Consider the following 8,895-nt stretch of genomic DNA (forward strand, 5'->3'; position numbering starts at 1 on the left):
GGTTTGTGAGAATAGGAGATCTGGCATTAACTTAAAATATATTTTTGCAAATTGTAATTTACATGCAAATTTGCTCTTTTTGACCTTGCCCTTGGTATTTCCTTTAAATAAGTAAAATAATAAGCTTTTGTAAACTGCATGATTTCATAAGATCACAAAAGTTCAGTAGAATAATGCATGCTATAGTTATTTCTTAACTACTGTGCTAATTAGAGTTCCTGAAGAACAAGGTCATTTAAATACTATGTGTAATGGACAGAGAATTGAACTGGGAATGAGGAAGACACAGCCCTATTTCCAGCAAGGCCACCAGCCAGCTGTGTTACTGTGATTAAGTCCTTTAGTTTCTTTGGAGCTCAATTTTCACATTTGTCAAATGAAGGGAGTGAATAATGTTCGCCTAAAATCTCTTTTTTCTCTGAAATTTTATAACTTTAAAAAATACAGTTTGATCAACAATTTCAGCTTTCTGCTCTACAAAAGCGTTTTGACAGTACTTCTCACCCAGAGAAAGATATATTTCTAATGTGTCCCCTGCCAAGTCAGAGTAGGATAAATTACATATGGCCTAAAGCTGACAGTAAAGAAAACTAGTAGCCTGAATAATCCACAAAACAAATAAGAATCTGTCATACAATCGATGTGTGAAATACTGCAAGCAAATCCAGCTCTAAAATTCTTAGGTAGGCTGCCATTGTATATTTCCTATATTCCCCTTCTAATAATACCTTGTTCATATTGCATTAATGAGCAAAGACTTAATTTTGCAGAAAACAAGCAAAAAACTTTACAGAGGGAAATGAGAAGTGATGAAGGGGTAACATTTGAAAAGGAATTGAGAGGACTCTCCCAACCATTAATCTCGAGGGCAGCTAGTCAGCCAAGTGGGTTTAGGGAAAGTACAGAGGGACTGGCATTTCCCTACTGCTTGATATGCTGTTGCGATGGACACCTAAGGAGTCATGATAGTGAAGTAACATTATCATTTATTTGTTTTTTGTTGTTGTTGTTCTTTGTTTTTGAGACGGAGTCTTGCTCCGTCGCCCAGGCTGGAGTGCACTGATGTGACCTCGACTCACTGTACACTCTGCCTCCCAGGTTCAAGCGATTCTCCTCCCAAGTAGCAGGGATCACAGACACCTACCACCACAGCTGATTTCTGTATTTATAGTAGAGATGGGGTTTCACTATGTTTGCCCGGCTGGTCTCCACCTCAAGTGATCTGCCCACCTCAGCCTCTCAAAGTGCTGGGATTACAGGTTGTGAAACACTGTGCCCATGCTAACATTTGTTTCTGATTATATTGATACACACATACAAAATACATTCTGCCAAAAGATCGTTTTGAGGGTAAAATTATGATTCTCATACAAATATGAAATAAACACATAGGCCGGGGGTGGTGGCTTACGCCTGTAATCTCAACACTTTGGGAAGTTGAGGAGGGTGGATCATCTGAGGTCAGGAGCTTGAGACCAGCCTGGCCAACATGGGGAAACTCTATCTCTACTAAAAATACAAAAATTTGCTAGGTAGCGTGGTGGGCATCTGTAATCTCAGCTATTCTGGAGGCTGAGCAACAAGAATAGCTTGAACCTGGGAGGCGGAGGTTGCAGTAGGCCAAGATTGCACCACTGCACTCCAGCCTGGGCAACAGATTGAGACTCTGTCTCAAAAAAAAAAAAAAGAGGAAAAAATACGAAATAAACTCCTGTGAAGGAATTTGTTTAATTCATTAGTTAATGAGTGAAGCTGGTAAGACATTTTAGCCCATTCAAAGGAAAATTCAAATTCACATACACATGTATAGGCAGATAAGGAATGCTGACATGAATTCACAAATAGATACAGAAAGCAGTCTGTCTACAGGGCAATAATCAATTACCCTTCACCAGATGCAAATAATTTGCATAGAACTACAAATTCTATGGACAAGAATCATTTGCATTATTATTAGTTGTCTACCACGTACAGAGTTGTAAAATAGCTCAAGAAAATGAAAGGGGGAGATAACTCAGAAGGGTACACCAGACACGACACTCGATAATCCTTTCCTTTCCCCTCTCTTCAAAGTTTTTTACAATTTTTTCTGACAATTCACCTTGAGGGAATGTAATGTGGTGGAGAGGAAGAGATTCAGGATATGGCAACAGGCAGCCCTGGGTTTGAACTGCTTTGTTATCTGAAGCTCTCTCTATCTCTCTCTCTATATATACACACATATATATCTGTATATGTCTATATATAGATATATATATTATCTATATATACATACACACACATACAAACATTTATTTATTTATTTATTGGAGACCGAGTCTCTATCACCCAGGCTGGAGTGCAGTGGCACCATCTCAGCTCACTGCAACCTCCGCCTCCTGGGTTCAAGCAATTCTCATGCCTCAGCCTCCCGAGAGCTGGGAATTACAGGTACCCACCACCACACCTGGCTAAGTTTTGCATTTTTAGTAGAGACAGGGTTTTACTATGTTGGCCAGGCTGGTCATGAACCCCTGACCTCAGGCGATCCACCCATCTTGGCCTCCCAAAGTGCTGGAATTACAGATGTGAGCCACTGCACCCAGCCTCGAGCAATATATTAATGTTTGACTTTTCTGTGTCGATTTCCTTACATGTAAAATGAGGATGATAATATCCACCTTTCCAGGTTGTCATGAAAGTTAATTATGATAAACATATAAAGTAATTTTAAATGTTTGGCATGGTTCTGAATAAGTGGCCGTGTTTATTTGGCAGTAATAATTACATGGAAAAGTCCAGAGCATACCTAAGGGTAATATAGCTTTACTTTTGAAGAAATATGTCTTGCTGTGATCTAAGTACAGTTAGTACAGAGAAAAGCACTTTATAATTTATAAAACCCTGTGTTAAAAAAAAAGTAATTCATTGCTGGTAGGAATGCAAAATAGTACAGCCACTTTGGAAGACAATTTGGCAGTTATGCAAAACTAAACATACTCCCACCATATGATTCAACAATCTCACTACTTGGTATTTACCCAAATGAGTTGAAACTATGTCCACAGAAAAACCTATACACAAATGTTTATAGCAGCTTTGTTCACAGTTGCTAAAATCAGGAAGTAACTAAGATGTCCTTCAAAAGGTGGATGGATAAAACAACTGTGCTACATTCAGACAGTGAAATATTATTCAGCTATATAAAGAAATGAGCTATTAAGCCACAGAAAGACATGGAGGAATCTTAAATGCCCATTGCAAAGTAAAAGAAACCAATCTGAAATGGCTACATACTGTATAATTCCAACTAGAAAATGCGAAACTAGGGCTGGGTGCAGTGGCTCACGACTATAATCCCAGAACTTTGGGAGGTTGAGGCAGGCAGATCACAAGGTCAAGAGATCGAGACCATCCTGGCCAACAGGGTGAAACCCCGTCTCTACTGAAAATACAAAAATTAGCTGGGTGTGGTGGCAGGCGCCCATAGTCCCAGCTTCTCGGGAGGCTGAGGCAGGATAATTGTTTGAACCTGGGAGGCAGAGGTTGCAGTGAGCCGAGATCTCACCACTGCACTCCAGCCTGGTGACAGAGCAAGACTCTGTCTCAAAAAAATAAATAAAAAGAAAAACTTTGGAAACAGTGAAGATCAGTGGTTGCCAGAGGTTTGGGGCAGGAAAGAAGGAATTGGTGGAACATGGGGGATTTTTAGAGCAGTGAAACTATTCTGTATAATACTACAATGGTGGATACATGTCATTACACATTTGTCAAAACCCATAGAATGTACAAGACCAAGAGTGAACCCTCACGTAAACTATAGACTTTAATATATCTGTATTGGCTTACCAATTATAACAAATGTACTATACCAATGCAAGATGCTAATAATAGGGGAAATTGGGAGTTGGGGGATGAAGGGGTATATAGGATTTCTTTGTGCTCTCCGCTCAATTTTTCTGTAATTCTAAAACTTTAACAAAAATAAAAAAATTGGCCAGGTGTGGTGGCTTATGCCTGTAATCCCAGCACTTTGGGAGGCCAAGGTGGGCAGATCACCTGAGGTCAGGAGTTCGAGACGAGCCTGACCAACATGGAAAAACTCCGTCCCTACTAAAAATACAAAATTTAGCCAGGTATGGTTGGGCATGCCTGTAATCCCAGCTACTCGGGAGGGTGAGGCAGGAAAATCACTTAAACCTGGGAGGCAGAGGTTGTGGTGAGCCGAGAGCACACCATTGCACTCCAACCTGGGCAACAAGAACAAAACTTTGTCTTAAAAAAAAAAAGCATAAATTAATTTTTAAAAAATTAATTATTTCCATTACTGGCTGTATGATCTAGAGCAAGATCTTTAAGTTCTCTAAACCTTAATTTTCTTATCTACAAAATGGACATAAATGCAGTGTTGAGACTCAGGGAAAAAAAAACCCAAATGAAGGCCTCAGAAACAAAAGTTGTCCTCTGACCTCTCCTACCCCTGTATCTCAGTCCCATTCTCCCCTGAGCCATAGAAACTCAAATCCCATTTCCCCAAAGCAGGTCAGAGAAACCAGAATCCCTCTTCCTCAAAGCCAGCCATAAAATCTCAAAATATTACTCAAACTTTCCCTCTACCTTTCTGTGTAAAAACTGGCCATAAAGAAATATGTGGGCCTGGCATGGTGTCTCATACCTGTAATCCCATCACTTTCAGAGACTGAGGCAGGCAGATGACATGAGACCAGGAGTTCGAGACCACCCTGGCCAATGTGGCTAAACCCTGTCTCTACTAAAAATACAAAAAATTAGCCAAGCATGGTGGTGTACACTTGTAGTTTCAGCTACTTGGGAGGCTGAGGCATGAGAATTGCTTGAACCAGGGAGACAGAGGTTGCAGTGAGCCAAGATTGCATCACTGCACTCCAGCCTGGGTGACAGAGCAAGATTCCATCTCAAAAAGAAAAAAAAAAAAAAGAAAAGAAACATCTGACCTCCCTTATTTTAACAGTAGGTCATAAGACTCCCACTCCAAAGAGGGTCCTGCTCCACACCCAGAAGGAAGGAATGCTGCTCAGAGAGGCCAAGAAGAATCCAGACAAACAGGCCCTGCTGGGTTTCCCCACTCAGTCTATTAGCATTAGAACATGCCCTTTTTATCCAGTCATATTTCCACCCAGCTGTCTATACTTTGTTAAACCTAAGCATAAAAAATGAACAGCTTCCCCTGAATCTTTGGATCTTCATTCTGAAGGCTGTAATGTACATGTTAGTAAATGTATATGCCTTTTCTCCTATTAATCTGCCTTTTTTTCTTGAGACAGACTGTCACTCTTTCGCCCAGGCTGGAGTGCAGTGGCATGATCTCGGCTCACTGCAACTTCCGCCTCCCAGGTTCAAGTGATTCTCCTACCTCAGCCCCCATTCTAGCTGGGATTACAGGTGCACACCACCACACCTGGCTAACTTTTGTATTATTATTTTTTAAATGTATTTCAACTTTTTAACAACTGATACAATAACATCACAAAAGTATAACACTAGGTTGAAACCCTAAGGACAACTTGAAATTGTTCATCTTTTGGGAGGTCAGTACACAAATAAATTTCTTCTTCTTCTTTTTTTTTTTTGAGATGGAATCTCGATCTGTCACTCAGGCTGGAGTGCAGTAGCACCATCTCCACTCACTGCAACCTCTGCGTCCCAAGTTCAAGTGATTCTCCTTCCTCAGCCTCCCGAGTAGCTGAAATTATAGGCATGTTCCAGCACACCTGGCTAATTTTTGTATTTTTAGTAGAGCTGGGGCTTCACCATATTGGCCAGGCTGGTCTCAAACTCCTGACCCACCTTGGCCTCCCAAAGTGCTGGGATTACAGGAAAGAGCCACCACGCCTGGCCTAATCTGCCTCTTGTCACTGAGCTTCAGCAAACCTTCAGAGGGCAAAGGACACGTTTTCCCTCAGCTCCTAAGCAGGATCTTCCCTGGCAGTGTTGTGGGAATGAGGGCTCTAGCTCAGGGCCTGGCAGCACTGATATTCAGCAGGTGTACCCAATACGTCTGTTCAAATGTGGAATACTTCCATGTCAGTTAGTAAATAGCCACCCGGAACCTATTCTCCACACAAACATTTATCCCATCTGCCCAGCCCCTCCCCCTAGATTCCTCCTGCTTCTTCAAGGCTCAGCAACTAAAGGGTTAGCCCTGGCCCAGCAGAGGACCTCAGCTGTCCCACTGGATCTAACGCTGGAGACAATTTTGATGGGCCAGTACCCAAGCCATATTGTTTGTGAAATGTTTGTAATATCATCCCCATACCAATGAAGAGCAAGCCCTTGAGGAGCATTAGTTCTTGTTACTAGCATAGCTTTCTATTGTTTAGATTTTATGCTTTAAGCACAGTGTTGCTTTTATCAAAAATGTCAATAGCATATGGCTATACATATGTTTTAAAGGAAATTTTTTAACTATGGAAAAACTCTATACCCAGAGTGGAAGTTTTTTTATGCCAGGTTGAGGTCTGGACTCAAAATGTATGCTGCAGAAATTTAACTGCAGGAGAATGAAAAGCAAGGCAGTCAACTGATGTAATCATGTTACATCAATGTTTTATCCTTAGCGTAACATTAAAGTATCATTAGGCAATCACTGGAAATGTGAGTCCTGATGATACACTTATGTAAGTGAACAGCACCGTATCTAATTTGGATGCCTGTTGTTGTTAAATGGAAATTGGATGCTGCCTTCACCAAGAAATAGCTAAAGAGACTGATTAGAGCTTGTGACTTCCAAGAAAACAAATGAAGAGAGGTGAGCCATTATCAGGGAAAACTGATGATCTAAACTATCTGAGAGTTGGGGAACATGGTTTCTTTCCTGAAGAACAGTTCATTGCGGCCATGTTTTTGAGTTGTCCAGTGCCTTTACTGTCCCTTTCCCATTGCCTGTGCTGACTCCAGGAAGGAGTGTGGGCAGGTGAGCACTGGATGATAATGTCAACAGAACAGTGCAATCATTTTACATGGCTACCTATGCCAGCATTACGGTTATCAAAGTTCTCTCCTCACTCCTAGAAACTAGTGAGAGGAGACTTTTTTGGTTAGATCAGCAGAGAATAATCTACCATGTAGCTCAATCCAGCTGAATCAGCTCCCCTATCCTAGAGAAGAGCTCTAGAATTCCTCCACTGAGAGAAACTTCACAAGGTAGCTCACCCAGGAGCCCCATTTAGATGCACCTGGTTATATGTCCTGCTCTCACTACTACCATATAGCCATTGCCAAGAAGTGTCATCTCCAACTCACACACGTGTAGCACATCTGTCAGACAGAAAAATGTAGCTTCCATTCACTCCTGTTCTTAAAGCTGCTTTCAGAAACCCATTGGCTGGCCACTGACACACACTCCTGAATAGAAGACTGTCCTCAAGGATAATGTTTAAGTTTGTTTTGCATCTCTATCTTGAATTGCAAGCTTGTCTATCCTTTTCTAATATGCCTGTGAATAGACCACTGTGGAAAAGGACTTGATTCGGATATAATTCTTTTTGGGAGTTGAAGGCAGGCAGATCACCTGAGGTAGGAGTTCGAGATCAGCCTGACCAACATGGTGAAACCCGTCTCTGCCAAAAATAAAAAAATTAGCCAGGCATGGTACATGCACCTGTAACCCCAGCCATTCTGTAGGCTGAGGCAGGAGAATTGCTTGAATCCAGGAGGCGGAGGTTGCAGTGAGCCGAGATCATGCCATTGCACTCCAGGCTGGGCAACAAAAGCCAAACTCCATCAGAAAGAAGGAAGGGAGAAAGGGAGGAAGGGAGGAAGGAAGGGAGGGAGGGAGAGAAAGAAGAAAGAAAGAAAGAAAGAAAGAGAGAGAAGGAAGGAAGGAAAGAGAAGAAAGGGAGGGAGGGAGGGAGGGAAGGAAGGGAAGGAAGGAGGCTATGGAGAGGTAATAACTAAATATAATTTGTCACCCTTGATTAGATTCTGATTTGAAGAGAAAAAGGAAATAAATGACACTCTAAAAACAATTAAGAAATGTAAATACAGAATAAATATTAAATAGCTATTGTGAGTTTACTTCATCCCATTATTATAGTTATGCAGGAGAATGTCCTTATTTTGAGGAGATGCATATTGAAGTATTTAGTGGTAAAGTGTAATACTATCTGCAACTCAGTTTCATATAATTCAGCAACAATGCAGAAAAACACAACCAAAGTAGTATTTTATATATATATATGGTATTTATGTATATTGTTATATATAGTGAATATATGTATATACATAGGTACATATAATCATACACACCAAAACACATATGCATGAATAGGCAACTATGAACAATTGTTGTGGTGGATATACTCCAACTTTTCTGTTTGTTTAAAAACTTTTCATAGCTGCATGCAGTGGCTCATGCCTGTAATCCTAACACTTTGGGAGGCCAAGATGAGTGGATCACCTGAGGTCAGGAGTTCGAAACCAGCCTGGCAAATGTAGTAAAACTCTGTCTCTACTAAATATAAACACATACAAAAAAAATTAGCTGGGTGTGGTAGTGAGGGAAGGTGTTCTCTTTCTGGGTCCACAAAGGGGTATAGTTTTAAAGGCAAGAACTTCCCAGCGCCATGCCCCTCACTCCCATCTCTCTCCATCCAGGAGATTTAACAGTATCTCTTTTAATTTTCTTCTGCACAGGAAAGGGTCAAAAGGCAATCACTCCAGCGGAAGTTCTAAGGAATTCCTTTCATTGGCCAGGGGTCTTGGAGAAGGCGGGGATTCCTCCCAGGTTAAAAGTCCCTTTCTTCCTCAGGCCTTTGGACTCCATGTTTGGGTCTCCTTCCCAGAACACTCCCTTCGTGGAAGCCATCTTTCTCTCTCCTGGATTTCCCCTCTGGAGTCCCCTTCCACACTCTTCATGGAAGTTTCCTCTCTTCTTCT

This window comes from Callithrix jacchus, chromosome 1, assembly GCF_049354715.1.
Source record: "Callithrix jacchus isolate 240 chromosome 1, calJac240_pri, whole genome shotgun sequence".
Classification (NCBI taxonomy): domain Eukaryota; kingdom Metazoa; phylum Chordata; class Mammalia; order Primates; family Cebidae; genus Callithrix; species Callithrix jacchus.